We start from the raw sequence: 18,441 nt of genomic DNA on the forward strand, positions 1-18,441 counted from the left end.
TTTGTACCTTTTCAGACTCTCTAAAAATGAAAAGGACCGAGTTTTCTTTGTCGTTAGACTCGTTAAAATGATTAAATAGCGACAAACTTGTCTTTAGACGAGAACGAGTTTCCCTATCGCTAGGCTCGATAAATCATAGCGATGGGCTTGCCCGAAGGGCAGGTTATAGAACAAGCATATGTTATCCTCCTCAAGCTTGACAAAAATAAAGAGGTACTGGTCAGAAATGACTGGGGAAAAATTGGGAGAACATCAAAATTTAATGGTAGCAAGTCACTCTTGAACATGACACTTTTCCTCCGTACCACATCGGGTTGGGTTGTTTCATTCACCGGTCTCATCACCATGGTCCTCGCCAAACCATCCACATTTGGGGTAATGCTACCGATCCATCGCATCAGTGTCGTTATATGTTCAAGAGGGGTCATTCTGAAAGTGTCAACCGTGTCCCATCCACTGCCATACATTATCCTTCATCCATTCATGATCGCCACCCTGAATCATATGTCACAGTTTGTTTTCACCTCCACTAAAGTCATTAGCTCCGTTCCGTGTCATTGATGTGGGATTCATTAAGGCCCTCCTTTGACGGATCGCTTCTTGTCGACTTCAGCTCATTATCCAAGAAGTGGATCTAGGAACACCCCCATCAGTACTTTGAAGCTTGCATGCCTCAATGGCAAGTTTCTCACTTCCGGCGACAGGTATACATCAATGACCTTCGACCAGAAGATTTTGTGTGGTGTTCGACGCCAAGTCCTTTATTCACGCCACGTGAATTGTACTGCAGTACCTTGAGGGTCATCGTCATTATTGGTGATTCCTCTCGCGCTTGTTAACGGTTTTCATTATTGACCGGTAATCAAGCGATGTCTTTCCATGTTCGACTTCAGCGCAATTCTCACATGGATCGACTTGTACTTAGAGTGAAGATCGAACGAGTTTGAAGACCCCGGATCTAGTTTCATCCATCCGGACTGCGATATATATTCAGGAAATATAAAAGCATTTGCCATGTACATCATTGCAGCAGATGATCATCCTACTCAAAGGATGATAATTTCAGCAGAAAATTATCAGTCTATCTTCAGACGATCGTCTGTCATATGTACCAAAATGTATTTATAAAAAGCTGAGCATGGGAATGCCCGCCTCAGCTAGATCATGAGAATAATGATGAATGAAAAATAATGTATTGTATTGTATTGTATTACAGGGCACTCTCCTCAGCACTGGAACGAACTTCAGATCCTCTAGATAAAGCATTTCACCCGATAAACGGCCTCATACTTTAGGGGGCAACTGTTATAGACATTTTTGTGCCTCGCATCATGGAGCATGAAATGTCGATAATTACAGGGATCCTCAATCCCTAAACATGTTGTTCTTACCCCTAAAAGAACAAGGTCATCAAACAACAGCACTTCCAATCAGTTCTCCACCTGAAAACACTTCAAAACAGGCTTATTTTGGATCATGTCAGCTGCTTAACTGAGCTTCTGCGCTGTAATGCAACTGTCCCACTCTGTACCTGCGCTGGAAGTCAAAAGTAATGAAGGCTACCTGCGCTGGGCGAGATTGGCCAAGTGGCACAGTCATCCTGCAAGGTGTCAACTGCCCAGGAAGCTTCCAAACTGACACTTGGTTCATCAGATTCGCCTTGTGATGAGTAAGAGGTACTTGATCACCATGTGTAACCAAGGATCTCCAAGTGGACTCAAGAACTGAAGATTAACTGAAGAGGGAGAGGACACTAGTCAGCTCTATGCCAGCCTCAAGCTGACTCATCCTCTCTTCTTCTCTCCTATATATAGAGCTCTTCTATGAGGTCTAAGGAGGCTGGAATTTTATGTAAAGCAAGGAGGTGCTGTTGGATTACAGTTAGAGCTATTGGGTGATTGTTTTACTAGAGGTGAAGAGGAGAGTTCTTGCTGCTGGGGAGGTGCTGCTGGATTGGAGCCATCATTGGTTGTAACCTTCTCAGAACCCTGTTACTTCTATCAATAAAGTTTTGCATGTTCTCCTATATACTTGTATTGCATTGATGTATTGTATTTACATGTATATTTGATTCACTCTAATCCATGCATCAGTTATGAGTACATGTATCTTGTAGTTTCCTCTCTTGTTTTGTGCAGGATCTGTGTGTAGCTGGATCGGCAAAGAGAGCAAGGAGCTGGGAACAAGAGACAAAGAGAGAGGATCAAGATCGACTAAGCGAAGGATACCAGGTTGGTTGATTATTTCTTCCCCCTCTCTGTACTTTCATAAAGGAAAACATCAAAGCTTTACTTTCAGTTGTTGCTAAAGACTGTCACCTTTAGAGTAGGGATAGGGTCATCCGCATCGGATACTTTTCCCCACAACACACAAAGTTTCATTACATCAGGAACTTGGTAAACAATGGAGAAATTATTTTAGTACACTGCAAAACTTAGGAGTAGGTTGTAGATATTCTGACCAAACCATTGGGGCAGAAAAGTTTTGAGTTTTTGAGGAAATGTCTGGGTATGACTGATAACCCAATAGTTGAAATTAAAGGGGAGCGTTGAAATACTACTTTCAACTGCAGCGCCAATCCTTTGCCATACCCCTTGCGTTGATGAATCTACCATTGCCATACTTCTATCAAGTCGTTAATCAAAGCTCGAATTGATGATCATAAAAACATAGATTAGGCTCAGATTTCTGTCAGTAATATTTAAGGTTACCTCTTGAGGAGATATGCAGGCAGTCCTTGTTTTGTGAAATCTCCAGTCCTTGTACACCACTGCAGACTTCTCATTTTGGAGTGAAATGCCTCTCGGCATTTGGGTGAGTGAACCAACGAACGCTGGCTTTAAGGTTTTCATTTTATCTTTCTTTGTTTTTGTAATGCACAGCAGTGTAGAGACATAGTGTTTTTGTAATGCACAGCAGTGCAGACACAGAGTGTTTTTTGTAATGCACAGCAGTGCAGAGACAAAGTTTTTTCTTGTAATGCATAGCAGTGCTTGTTTAATTGCAGTCTCTAATATTGTTCTCTTATTTTCTCTGTATTCAATTCTTCGGGCTGACTTCTCTGCAATCGCATAATAAGCGGGACTCTGGTGCAAATCCCTTCGCCCGTTGGAAGGCTAATCCCTGCAAGGGATTCTAGTACACTAGATTTACCGGATGATTGGTCCCCAATAACCACAATAGTGGGGAGACAAATGCCCTCTTTCACTACTCCAAGTTTCCTAACAGTATCAACCCCATCAAACAGAGGCCTAATCCGTTCATTGTAACTTTGGTTTAGTTTCAGGTTATTCAGACTTATTTCGGACGACATTCTGTGCTGCAGGTTGCTGAAGTAATAAGAGAAAAAGGCAAAAAACAAAACATAGTTAATTGCCCATAGAGAAAGATAATATATTTTATAAGGTTTCTCTGTGTTAAGAAACAGAGCATTATTCTCTGTTCGTTTTTGTTCTGGAATTATCAGAAATTCACAACAGTTCAAACCTTCACTTGGCAATGAATAGACCCATGACTTTGTGGTGTGTGGGGACTTCAACCCGCGACCTTAACAACAAGATTTGATTTTGATCATACTCGTGACCTGTTAATTAAGATGATAATAGATCTCAACGTGATCGGGCAGATTAGACCTCGGTGTGAACGAGCAGATCGGTGGCTTCTTGATCAACGGTATTACCCTCACTGCTGATAAGCATGGCGCTTCGTGGCTACAACTTAGTAGACGGCCTTTGGCTTAAAAAACTAAATAATTAATTAATTGGGCTTCAGATGCCTATTTGTTCCTTAAAGACCATGCGATGACCTTGATTGGTCTCTTGGTGGTAACAATGCCTTGCAGTGATGAGGATCGATCGCCATTATTTCAATGTCCACCAAATTCCTACAATGCGATGAACCAAATTGACCAACTAGAGTGATATCCAATATACCGCCGAAGAGGGACACTCCCGAATAGGGTGAAATAATTCTCACTTAAGTTATAGCAAGAAAATTTCAATTTTGCAAATAAAATTTCAATTTCAATTTGTTGTTAAGAACTTTTCCATTGGCACGATGCACAACTCTGATATCATTGTAAGATTTCAAATTTTAAATTTTTTAAAAGATCTAGTACACTTTTAGCTTTATTTTATTATCATAGTTTTATTTTGTCATTTTGCACAAAGATATGTTTTTTGTGTGCATTAATTTAGAACTTTGTCTTGATGATAGGTCTTGGTGTAGACTTGAAACGTAGATATGAGATGACTAAGATACCTAATACACAATTAATGTATCAATTTTTTTGTATTCTTAATATAATATTAATTAAACATTGTAAATAATTCAGAACTTTATCTTGATGATAGACCTTGGTGTAGACTCGAAACCTTGATATGAGATGACTGAGATACCTAATACACACAATTAATGTGAGTCCCGAGATGACAGTTAAAATTACTCTAACAATTGTACCTATACCAGCTCTTAATATGAATAGATTTTTGCCCATAAAATTTTCAGTAACCTTTTCACTACGAAATGTCTTAACAAAACACCCTCCCACCATCTATTTTACACTCATAAATCTTATTTTTTAAAATTTTATTTGAATTTAAATTTTTATTTATATTATAAATATATGTAACCAAATTATATTCCGCTTACAAAATTACTACTATTAAAAGTGCTTTGCTTTAGTAATGTGAAAAAATGTCACATTATTTATATGGTCTCAAAATAATAGCTATGTTCAAAGTTTATAATAATTTTTTAATAAAAAAATAATACCAACCATACTAACTAATTAATGATAAATGACCATCATAATATTAACAAAACATTTTAAATCAAAAATATATAATATATTATTTAAGATTAAAATAATAAATGAAACTATTTAATACGAATACATGTAAGACTATTTTTATAAAATATTATGATTTGAAATTTATATATATTTTATTTAATTATTCAGAAATTATAATAAATTATATTTTGTTTGAAGAAAAATTCAAAATTTTTATGAAAAAATCTTCAAAGAAATTTAACCCATTCAAATAACCAAAAATTTTAATAAACACACTCAACCAAAAAACGCCAAACAACTCTTTACTCAAACTGGTTGGGAAAAATAACTCACATAAATTTTCATGTTATGTTTGTCCCAAAAATACAGAGGCCAAACACCTGGGCAGAAACTTACACTCCATTTAAGAAATCATATTAGAAATACAGAGGCCATACACCTGCACAGAAATTTGCTGCAAGTACCTATGGAGGGCTTTAGCAATTAACACTAGTTCTTGATAGGTAAAGTAGTGCTACATATCAGCTGTTATAGACATTTTTGTGCTTTACAGCTCTAAGCATGAAATGTCCATAATCCAAGGGATCCAAAGTCCCTAAACATGTTGTTCCTACCCCTAAAGGAACAAGGTCAGCAAACTACAGCTCCTCCCAGAAGTTCTCCACCAGAAACTGCTCAGAATCAGTCAAATCAGGATCATTTCAGTGGCTCCACTAGCTACCTGCGTTGCATAGCACCCCAGTACACTAGCTAGGTGCGTTGCAACGCACCCAAATGCACTACCAGGGTGCGTTGAGCGGGAAATGACAAGTGGCAAGGTCATCATGCGAGGTGGAAAGACACTGGAAGCTTCCAGAATCTTCTCCAATGACACTTGCCTCACTGAATTCGACCAAGGATGAGTAAGAGGCTCTCAGTCTCCAAGTGGAAGGCTCTCACTCTCCAAGTGGAAGCAAGAACTGACAGAGAGAAAGGACACTAGTCAGATGACAAGCTGACTCATCCTCTTTGCAAACAACTATATATGGATCCCTCATCCAAGAGATCCGGAGGCTGGAATTTTGTACTTTGCAGAGAATTGCTGTTGGTTTGTGGATTGAGATTAGAACTATTGGGTGATTTTGCTTTGAAGGAGGTGAAGAAGGGATTCCTTTGCTGGGAAGGTGATGCTGGATCGGGCCTCATTTGGTTGTATCTCTTCCTGAACCTTTGTTACTCTATCAATAAAACCATTTGAGTTTCTCCTACATACTTGTGTTTCTTTGATGTATGTTGCATTAGTATGTTTTGCTTATTATCTGATCCTAAGCTTTTATGTATATGAACATCTATCTTTGTGTAGTCTCTCTCTCCTTTGATCTTGCAGGTATTGTGCTGCTGGGCCAGTGAAGGAGCAAGAGGTTGAAAGCTATCAAAGAGAGGAGGAACTGGGCTAAGGGAACTAGCGGAAGACAACGGTTAGTTCATCCCTTCCTTCTTTGTTCATCATTCATAAGGAAGAATACTCAAGTAGTTACTTTGTTTGTTGCTAAGGCACTGTCACACCTTAGGTGGATAGGGTTGTCCTGCATAGGCACTTTTCCCCACAACAAAATGGCGACTCCGCTGGGGACCGTGTCTAGTTAGTTTATTTGTGTTTCTCTTGTTGTTTATCTCATAAACTTGGAAGCAGCAAATCGAACTGCATTTGCCATTATCAAATGCAAAGTAGACAGCTGCTACCTCAATCCTCTCACTGGATTTGTTTATGATTTGAACAATGGATTCACAAATGATCTGATTACCCTTTGTGATAGCTCTTAGTCCTCCTTTAAATCATCCCTCTAATTGTACCTTACTGATTGCTTGTACTCGGCCAAAAAGCCATAGATTAAACTGCAAACCGTAACCCAGAACCCGGTTGGAAGTCTCGTTTCTGCCCCAGCGCAGGCTCTGTGAAGAGACTCTGCATTTCAACGCAGGTCCCGAAGGGGCTACCTGCGCTGCAATTCAGTTTCTTTGTTCTGCAGGTGCGTTGATCAACCTTGCCCTGTGCAACTGAGGTTCTTTGCTTCCTTTTGTTCAGTTTTATCTCTGTTTTTTGCAGCCCGTGACCAGTATAGGTACCTATCTGAAAATCCCTTTTCTCTGCCTTAATTCTGCCTCCTTTGTACAAAATAACTGTGAGTGTTTTTGTGTATTTGTGGCATCATTTATAGTTTTCCATTACGAAAGTGAAATAGTCATACTGTCGTCCTTAGATTTAGATTTGTCGCGAGTATCGACTTTGGTCTTAGGAGAAAGTATTTGTTGTAGACAGTTGATTATACATTTGCTTTTGTCTTTTGGTTTGGATTTGTGCTTTTCTAAGTGTCGAAACGAGTATTTTTTCTTGTTTGTATTAATCACTGTAAAGCGAATTCAAATTTGTACAAGAACTTTGTTTATAGGCATCAATATTAAGAAAGGAAAAACAAATACATGCATTTGTGCATTTTCATATTGATAGTTTGTGCGGCTTGATTCAGGGAAAAGTGCATTTACAGTGTGCTCATTGCTCTTTGAGAAAAGATGTTGTCTTTCTTTTCCCCTTGTAGCTAGGATTTTCATTGTCGAAAAGAGATAAAAGATTTGCTTATCATCTTTAGATTGCATTTAGGAATTGTATCTACATCTCGTGGTGATCCCGAAAGGCAAACTTCTAAAAAATATCGACCTAAAATAAATTGAATGAATCTAACAACGCTTTGTAACTTAATGCACAACATAGAGGTCTAGGCTAGAGACGTGTTCCGGTGTCGTAAAGCCTAATATCGTCGAGTGGTTGGGTGATTCCTCCACGGTGAAGTGATAAGTATCAGTACGGATTGTGCTCCCACGTACCATCGAGTATATATTGGGAGACCCCTATAGGCTTAAAACCTTTTATCCATAGGAAGCCGTGTCAGCCGCCCTACTGATCACAATGCACCGAACACAGCATTCGGGAAGATCGACTGCCGTACCGTAAAATGTATTCTGCAGTTTTGTGATTGGTTTTGTACACCCTCTACCTAGATCTCTAGAGCAGTCCCTTTTCGTTCCTTTTCAGACTCCTTAACGGAAAAGGTACATCTGAGCATTTGTCACTTCGGGCTCATTAAAAATTTGAAGGAGACTAGAGTCGTCTTTTGTTTTTTCTCGACTCTTTAAAATTGAAAAAACAAGTTGTGTCAAAGCGTGTCAATTTATTTTAAATGGAACAATCTCCCCCTTTTCCTATGTTGATCTTTCGGTTGAGAAAATGGAGCCTACCAACCAAGGAATTCCCCTTGGTGGAAATCCTAGTCCCTTCTCCTCTTGGGGAGATGTTGGTGCGCCCCATATGGCCACATTGTCGTTTCCAGGACTGACAATTGGCTTGCTGGTCTGGCTCTTCTCAACCAATGTCGTTCAGAACACCACTATTCCTGAATAGCCGAATCGACAGCTAGACGAGTCTAAAGTTGCCCACCAACCTTCTACCTCTTCTAACTCTTCCTCTCCTCCTTCCTCTTCGCTTGAGGGAACTGGTAAAGCTAAAAGCCAAGTTCCTAAGGAGAAGAAGGAAAAGAAGAAGAAAGAGAAGAAGAAGAAGGAGCCAAAGGCGCATGGGGGCAAACAAGTGTCGTCCAGCAAAAATCCACACACTGCACTAACCAGGCCTAAATCGCCATGTGTCATTTGCAGAGGAGACCACTTCCATAGAGATTGTCCCTGTATTCCCCGGATACTGAGGGACTGGTCTCCTCGTTTGCACAACCCGGTGTCGTCAACCTCTGGTGATCATGTTGAAAGTACACCGTCAACTAGCGAAAGTGAAGCCCCAGGACAAAGAGGGAGAGCTAGATTTCCCTGCAAACTGTGTGAAGGCGATCACGCCATCCACCGTTGTCCCTTCTTAGACGAAGCGAAAAGAGTTTTGGATGATCATCCGGTTTCACCGTTACGACTTCCTCCTGGATATAAAAAACTCTTGTCGAGTCCTTCGTTAGTTGAGAATCTAGCTGGCCCGCTCAAGTGGTCGGCTGAAGCGCCTGTCATTGAAGATGAACCAACTGAATCCATACCAGACGAAAGTCAAAAGGTCGAGGCGGCAGTTGACCCGGTATTGCCTTCAGAGGTTTTATCTTTGAATGATACAGTCACTGAGGAGAATAAAGATGACACCATCCAAATTCTCTTCATCAACACAGACTCCAATGAACATGAGGTTAATATACCCGTCCCTTTACCGCAGGAAGGGAGTTCATCAGGGTCATACCCGGCCGTCTATTCGGTCCCACCTCCAAGCAACCTAGTTGTCTCCTTCGACTGGAATCAACTAGGCAGACCCCGCTTACCAGCAAGCATACCATTCAGAATTATCGTTCAAATATATAGAATGGTCATGGCTGGTACCATCATTGATGAAGGGGCATCTGTGAGTATCCTTTCCTCGACTACTTGGAAAGCGCTTGGTTCGCCATCGCTTTTGCCTGAGATGAGAAATCTGACAGGCTTTGATAAAGGAACCAGATGACCTTTAGGGATTCTTCCCAATGTGCCCATAACATTGAGAAAGAAGACAGTTCAAATGAACGTCATGGTAGTTCAAGGACCCTTGGATTATAACCTACTCCTTGGATGAGACTATATTTATTGCATGGGAGCCATTGTCTCCTCACTCTTTAGAGTAATGTGTTTTCCGCACGAAGGAAGAGTGGTCAAGCTCGTGGACCAGCTTTCATTTCCCGGATCACGCATAGCAAATAGTAATATACCATCCCTAAATGGTCTATTCACGCAAGAAATGTCTCCACCCCTAGTCCATCCCCCCGATGAGCGTGAGTGATTCGGAGGGATGTAACTGGAACCCAGGGGGCATGCATCCTGGTCTGCTTCGGGGAGAGAAAACTTCGGATATAGAGTAGGTTTCCGCGGGAGAATATGACTAGTTTGTACCCCGTCCGTGATTGGAAGAGGGGTTATTCTAGAACAGGATTCTTTTGTAAAAGTTATGTGAGTTGACAGAACAGAGTCAATCACCTTTGTTTATCTCGGTAGACATCGCCGAAGAAGTGTTTTGTTTGCGCTGTGAATAGAACAATCTTTGGGTAACCTGTAAGAGGTAGGCCTCTCTTGGTAAAACAAATGTTTTAACGAACCAAAGAAGGGGTAACCTTGAAACTCTATTTTATACCTGGGGGCATGCAAACCTTTTGGAGTGCAAGCAAGGGGCGGCTATTTATTTTTTAAATTTTTAGGTCCTCCCTTTAAACCCGTAGGCTCTAACCCTTTAAACTCGTAGGATTAGTCGTTTCCGAACTTGCATAACGAAAGGATGCGGGGCAAAGCTTTGTAAGGTGTAAGCTCCATAAAAAATAGCATCTTACATGAGACATTCTTATCATATGACTGGATATTCGAGCAGTTTTAGCACATAGTTCATGCTCGTTAAAAAATAAACATAAGATCGAGCAAGTGTTTCAACCCGCGTTTAAGCTCGTTAAAAAATGAACTATCCTCCGGTAAATAACCACTGTGAATGTAACCTCATCAGCCACTAAAGCCTTGGTCGTGTTTGCACCGTCACCTCCACTTTTCCATTGGCTGATCATTCACCTCCATTTGATTGTTTACCCATTTTGAGGAACAGCTGCGAAGAGTGATTTCACTAGCCATCCTTGTGACACTGCCGTGATTGGAAAATTCCAAGCCTTACCTGGAATCTGCTGCTACCCTGTTTATCACTCGTTCCTCAAAAGACGAGTCTTCTTTAAGCTCTTTTCATTTGACTCGTAAAATATGAAAAGATTGCCCAGTTTTGGCCTTCCAGCTCGTTAAAGCAACCGGAAGTGCTATCCCTCCTCTAGATTTTAATCTTTTTGGACCTGAGGGATTATTGCACAAAAAGATCGAGCGCTTGTTTAGTTCGGCTCGTTAAAACTATCGAAAACTCATCCCTTCTGTATTGTTTTATACTTTTTCAGACTTAAGGGATTAGATGACGAAAAAGGAATTTCGGAGTTAACTTTATGTACCTTTTCAGACTCTCTAAAAATGAAAAGGACTGAGTTATCTTTGTCGTTAGACTCGTTAAAAGCATTAATAGCGACAAACTTGTCTTTAGACGAGAACGAGTTTCACTATCGCTAGGCTCGTTAAAACATAGCAATGGGTTTACCCGAAGGGTAAATTATAGAACAAGCATATGTTATCCTCCTCAAGTTTGACAAAAATAAAGAGGTACTGGTCAGCAATGACTGGGGAAAAAATTGGGAAAAACTCAAAGAAACTTTATTGGTAGCAAGTCGCTCTTGAACATGACACTTCCACTCCGTGCCCGAGTCGGGTTGGGTTGTTTCATTCACCGGTCACATCGCCATGGTCTCGCCATACCATCCACATTTGGGGTAAATGCTACCAATCCATCACACACGTGTCGCCAATATGTTCAAGAGAAGTCATTCAGAAGGAGTCAACCGTGTCCCATCCACTACCATACATTATACTTCATTCTTTCATGACCGCCACCCTGAATCATATATCATCAGATTGTTTTCACCTCCATCAAAATCATTTGCTCCATTCCATGTCATTGATGTGGGATTCATTAAAGCCCTCCTTTGACGGATCACTTCTTGTCGACATCAACTCATTATCCAAGAAGTTGATCTAGGAACACCCCCCTCAGTACTTTGAAGCTTGCATGCCTCAATGGCAAGTTTCTCGCTTCCGGCGACAGGTATACATCAATGACCTTCGACCGAAAGATTTTGCGTGGTGTTTGACACCAAGTCCTCTATTCACACCACGTGAATTGTACTGCAATACCTTGAGGGTCATCATCATTATCGGTGATTCCTCTCGCGCTTGTTAACAGTTTACATCATTGACTGGTAATCAAGCGATGTCTTTCCATGTTCGACTTCAACACATTTCTCACATGGATCGACTTGTACTTAGAGTGAAGATCGGACGAGATTGAAGACCCCGGATCTAGTTTCATCCATCCGGGATGCGATATATATTCAAGAAAATAAAGACATTGAAATGTACAGCATTGCAGCACAGATAATCATCCTACCAAAAGGATGATGGCTCTATCAGAATCATCAGTCTACCATCAGACGATTGTCTGTCCTATGTACACGTAAATGAATTTATAAAGTTGAGCATGGGAATGCCCGACTCAGCTAGATCATGAAAATCAAATATGAAGATAATGTATTGTATTGTATCTTATTACAGGTCTCCTCCCAGCATCGGAAGAACTTCAGATCCTCCTAATAAAGCATTTCACCCGATAAACGGCCTCATACTTTAGGGGGCAACTGTTATAGACATTTTTGTGCCTTACAGCTCTAAGCATGAAATGTCCATATCAAGGGATCCAAAGTCCCTAAACATGTTGTTCCTACCCCTAAAGGAACAAGGTCAGAAAACTACAGCTCCTCCCAGAAGTTCTCCACCAGAAACTGCTCAGAATCAGTCAAATCAGGATCATTCCAGTGGCTCCACTAGCTACCTGCGTTGCATAGCACCCCAGTACACTAGCTAGGTGCGTTGCAACGCACCCAAATGAACTACCAGGGTGCGTTGAGCGGGAAATGACAAGTGGCAAGGTCATCATGCGAGGTGGAAAGACACTGGAAGCTTCCAGAATCTTCTCCAATGACACTTGCCTCACTGAATTCGACCAAGGATGGGTAAGAGGCTCTCAGTCTCCAAGTGGAAGGCTCTCACTCTCCAAGTGGAAGCAAGAACTGACAGAGAGAAAGGACACTAGTCAGATGACAAGCTGACTCATCCTCTTTGCAAACAACTATATATGGATCTCTCATCCAAGAGATCCGGGGGCTGGAATTTCGTACTTTGCAGAGAATTGTTGTTGGTTTGTGGATTGAGATTAGAACTATTGGGTGATTTTGCTTTGAAGGAGGTGAAGAAGGGATTCCTTTGCTGGGAAGGTGATGCTGGATCGGGTCTCATTTGGTTGTATCTCTTCCTGAACCTTTGTTACTCTATCAATAAAACCATTTGAGTTTCTCCTACATACTTGTGTTTCTTTGATGTATGCTGCATTAGTACGTTTTGCTTATTATCTGATCCTAAGATTTTATGTATATGAACATGTATCTTTGTGTAGTCTCTCTCTCCTTTGATCTTGCAGGTATTGTGCTGCTGGGCCAGTGAAGGAGCAAGAGGTTGAAAGCTATCAAAGAGAGGAGGAACTGGGCTAAGGGAACTAGCGGAAGACAACGATTAGTTCATCCCTTCCTTCTTTGTTCATCATTCATAAGGAAGAATACTCAAGTAGTTACTTTGTTTGTTGCTAAGGCACTGTCACACCTTAGGTGGATAGGGTCGTCCTGCATAGGCACTTTTCCCCACAACATTAGGGATTGGTTTTTTTGGATGTGAGCGAAGGTTTCATATGGACGATTGCAAAATCTGATGCCCCGAGGTTTAAGGCGTCTATACTTGCTTCCATGAAGCATGCCATGCCCTTCTCAACATACTGCGCTACTTGCTTCACCTTCATCGACCTCCCAAACATTCCCTCGTCTGGAAAACTGTTCAGCAAATGATCTCCGTTCAGAACTGCAGCCAACTGAACTACCTCCTGCTGAAACTTGCTCAGTTCCCCATCACCCAATGTCAACTCCCTGGCAATTCCCTGTTGTACATCCGGCAACACCTCTTCCGAATTAAAATATGCAATCAACCCAGGTTCAAATCACAACTAACAAGTAAACAAAAGTTGGTCAAACAAAATTATGCAATCAGCCCAGGTTCGAATCACAACCAAAATAAACAAAAGCTGGACAAATGAAATTATGTAATCAGCCCAGGATCGAATCACAACTAACAAATAAACAAAATCCGGGGAAACGAAATTATGTAATTATCCCAAGTTCGAATCACAAACAACCAATAAACAAAAGCTGGGGAAACAAGTACCTAGGCAATCAGTCCGTGGACTATCCCGCAAGCTCACCACGCCTTCGAAAGTTCCAGCCCAGGCATCTCTGTGAGTGAGAAAATTGGTAGAGAGATTGAACATTTTCTTGATAGTTACAGGAATCGATGAATGCTCGAACTCTAAGCTCGACGATGGCCCGCTAGGGTGGTGCACCTTCCCGTCAAACATCGGTTGAGCATGATTATAGAAATTTAAATATCATTTGGGCGGGTTTTCAAATTCAAATGAGGTTGCCATTAAATGTGTATGTTATATTTCTTGTATCATATAGCGTAGCGTTCAGACGGTCTGATAGGGGCCATGCGATGGTCATCTGCAGAAGCATGGCAACCGGATGCTCCATGGATGTTTATATTAATGGTCATTTGGCAGAACGAATGCCACATGGATATATACCATCGTGTTTATGTGATGGCCCAACTCGATGACTAGCATGATGCATCCATTTTTTACGACCAGTCTCGATTGCTCGGAAAAATAGAGCCGTCGGAAAACTAATGGTCATGAAATAACATGCATCCTCATGGTACTGTCAAGATGACGTCAAGGATGGGTTGCCGAGAGTTTCGGGAGTTGCGGTAGAAACTGTAAGGGTGCATGAATGGATCTATAGAGTTGGAAATAGGAGTTGTCGTCTGGCTGCAGCTTTCATGGCAGAATTGGCTTTGAATGCGACTAAGGCTAGATAATAGGGGAGAGCTATGAAGGTGTTGGAAGTCGGAAAATGTTTGACGGATCGCACGGAGGTTGCCAGATTGCTATCAAATCTTCTTATGGCTGCCTATGGCTATGTATGGTGAACCAACTTCCATACAAGTCTCCATAAAAGCATTAAATGCCTTATGATATGTTGGTTAGCTCTTACTTTTGTATTTACCTGCAATTGTACATTTTGAAAAAATTATAATATGCTGTCTTGTTCTATGTTTAGTGTTTTATAGTTATTTTTTAGCCAATATAATGTTTTTTAAAAATAAATTTATTCATTTGGTTTTTTTTGGCTTAATGTTTTATATATGAAAATATAAATAATTGGTATCATGTTTTTTTTATATTGTAGGGTTGATATGTTAATATGATTAGGTTTTAGGGTATGATTTTACAATCGTTTTTAGTCGCTTAAAAGTTTTTTTCCCTTCTGAAAGGTAATTAGCAGTTCTCTTAGGGGAGACTAACTAATCATTTCTCTATCGTGTAGATAATTTTTTAAAATAATAATTTCTAATAATTATTTCAGTATTAATTTAATAATTAAATTACAATAATTTGTTTTTAGGTTTTTGAAAAAATTAATGATGATTATGATTAACATCCATTAAGACCAATACTATTTATTGGACTTTAAGAAAAAAATTAATTGAGACATTTTAATATTTGCTCATATGATAAAAATGAAGAGAGAAGCGTTTTTAGATCACTATAGTTTTGTTGACTTAACAATTCAAGAAGGTTGGTAGTGTGGCAAATGTTTTGGAAATGAGAACAGGTGTAAGAGTCGGGAGAGACTATTTTTCATTTTCAACACTCTTAGTATCACAAGGTGACAACTCTTTTGTCCCAAAGTGTTTTGGGAATAGACTAACACCTGGTTTTGCTTTGAAGTTCATAAAAAATAGTTTTTATCTTCACAATGTTCATTTTCTGCTGGTCAAGGCATAAATATCATTCTGATTAGCAATAATGGGGTTAATCACAACCTTATAATACCATAGCTTCATTTTTCCCTCAAACTCCTTATTATCCCACAACCTATCCCTCAATTTGGATGTAATAGTACTTTTAATATTATCTTTATTCTCTAAGATGATCTCCTCCTTTATCCCCCAAGGTGGAACCAAGAGTGGACATCCTTATGTCAACCTCTCTTGAACCAAAGGTGGGGGTTTTGGCTAGAGTTAGAAGAAAATTTGGGGAACTTCTTGTCTTCCATGTTGTAAAGCTTCTTCTTATACATTAGATACTTAAATATAGACATTTTTTCAATGGATAAATGCTAGCTTCAATCAAGAGGATAAGGTAGAGAGAATTTCCTTTAATCTTAAGGTTATAGGTTATAAATAAAATAATGTTTAGTGTCCAATAATTATATTATCGAATTAATTCAACTAAATATTAAACCATTAACATGTAAATAGATAATCACATCAAAACAACGATGAACGTACTCATCAATATTGCTCTCTGAATATGATTAAGTTAAAACCAAAACTTCAAAAAATTCAATATTATTTCTGAATTTTATATTCATGTTTTTTACTCATTAAATCTAAGATATTTAGTTATTGGAATGGTATGACATAAACAAATAATAATACAAAATTATTTGAAAGGATGGGAAAGGAGGATTGCGGGCCTTCAAATTCTTATCAGAAGTTTTGTCCTATAAATAATAAAGATAACATTTTCATTTATTTTGTGCAAAAAAACCATTTTTAAAGGCCATATTTTTCTAAGTATATTTTATTTATGAAGGATTGATTATGAGTGTTTAGGTTAATCTTTTATCGATTTGGATTGTTAAAGATGTCTGGCCATTTTCTTTCTTTCTTTCTTTCTTTCTTCTTCTTCTTTTTTTATAAGAAAACCAATTTAAGGAGGTCAAACATATTCTTTCACACATTTCCAAGCATACTTTATTTGTTGAGAATTGATTATAAATTTTTGGATTGGATTTTTTTGATAAAATGATAATAAAACACGTGATTAATGTCGGCTTACCTATTTGGATTGTTAGAGATTTGTGAATTTCCTTTTATGTGAGGAAACCACACACATGGCTCTACTCTTGTTGAGGTTTAAACCTAAGTTGTATCTATGGCTAAGCCTCATCCCTACCACTAAACCATAATGTATATATGAATTGATAAAACTTAAACCCCATATAAGACTTCCAAGGAATTCAAACATATCTTGGAAGTTGAACATGGTAAAAGTTAAAAAATCAAGATTTCACTTAACACTTTTAATGAAGGGTATACTTAGTTTACCATTTTAATTGAAATACAATTATTTTTTTTGCAATTTTTCATCATTGAAAAGTTGTATAAAAATATATCTTTCAACATAAAATTAATTTTTTCTCTTTAAATTTTATTGTTACTTGCATGTGTTCTAAAATCACAATACACTCTACAAACATAAAAATATAGAAGATTTGTAAGATGTATATCAACGATTAGTGTTTGTATTCCATTTCATATTTAAATGATAGAGATACTTCTATTTAGTTTTAGAATCAATGGCCTTATTATAGGTTCTGCGTGTTGTAAAATCACAATGGACTTTAAGAAGATAAATGTAGAAAATCTAAGTGGCAAGTTCATAATTATGGCTTGCATTACATGTCATATTGAAGAAAGAGACACTCTCATGTAGTGTTAAAATTCGATTATCAAAATCTTGGTCATAGGATGTTTTTGGCCATAGTGTGTGTAAAACTTGTTCATTGAGGGGCTCAAGATACCAATGTTTATTTGATACCTAAATGTCATATGCATGAAAAAAAATTTGTATGATATGTAATACACATCATAACATATTATCTCACACCATGTATAACACATATCATGGCATGCATTCTTGTCTCACGTACAATAGACATCACAATATATGGTCATGTCTCATGTACAATATATACCATAAACTATGGGTCTCACACATGATGCAAACCATAACCTATAATTAAACATATCTTATGGTGTGTCTATGTGCTTGTCATTTTCTAAGCATAATCATACAAGGATGCATAAATTTTGATATGCACATAAATTCCACACTACTTAGAACTCGAATAAACTAGATTTAACATTATCCTATGTTAAAAAAAGTAACTTAAATTTATACATGCATTTTGAGATTTGAATAAACTTCAAAATATTTTTAATATGATAAATAAATTGATGCCCAAAGGAGAATACTTCACAGCCATTTTGTATGTGATTATTTACCATCATCGTACTTTGATATCATATCAATACCATACATACTTCATCTTAGTGTTGTCGATTCTTGCTTTGTCATATATCATAGTTTGTCTTTTGATGAGGAAGCCTATAAAAGAAGTTGAAATCAATATTTAATCCAAGCTTTCCAATTTAGATTTAATCCTCAACTAGTTGTAAAAATGCATCATAATGCAAACTCAATTGACGAGTTATTAATGGTAGGACCGGTGGTCTTAAAAGGAAGGAGCTAATGTTGGAATATTCAACCATAGTGGGGGCTGTGAATCCATATTAACAATTTTTAACTTCAAAAACTTGTAAATACATGACAAATATAAAGCAAAGCACATAAATTTGTGAAGCATGAGGAGTTTTATGTGGAAGCACAAAGCGAGAGAAAATCACAAAATTATTTTCTTAATATATATAAAGAGTACAATAAAATTTATCAACGCCAATTGAAAGGAAGAAATGACTACTTGGTTTATTAGCACCAACTGAAAGGAAACACCATGTCTTTGATTTATTAGCACCATCTCCCTAATTTATCAACACTAACTCCCTAGTTTTGTCAGCACCAACTCCCTAATTTATCAACATTAAAGCTTGTACAAGAGTCAAATTTATTAGTAAAAGAAAATTTGTGCTCCTAGGAGCTACTCCTATGTCCTTCATACGAGCATTCAGTTTGGAAACCAAAATTCCAAATGAATGAGTGCTTTGCATGAATACAAGAAGTC

The 18,441-nt window shown here is 38.5% G+C and overlaps 1 pseudogene; it reads right to left on the reverse strand.

The window, feature by feature from the left end:
• Positions 1 to 13,169: 13,169 nt before the first annotated feature.
• Positions 13,170 to 13,925, reverse strand: LOC149212619 (non-specific phospholipase C6 pseudogene; annotated as a pseudogene).
• Between the last annotated feature and the right edge of the window lie 4,516 nt (positions 13,926 to 18,441).

The sequence above is a fragment of the Pinus tabuliformis genome, chromosome 1_1, assembly GCF_031772625.1.
Source record: "Pinus tabuliformis cultivar Carrire ecotype Pingquan chromosome 1_1, CPIR1, whole genome shotgun sequence".
NCBI lineage: Eukaryota > Viridiplantae > Streptophyta > Pinopsida > Pinales > Pinaceae > Pinus > Pinus tabuliformis.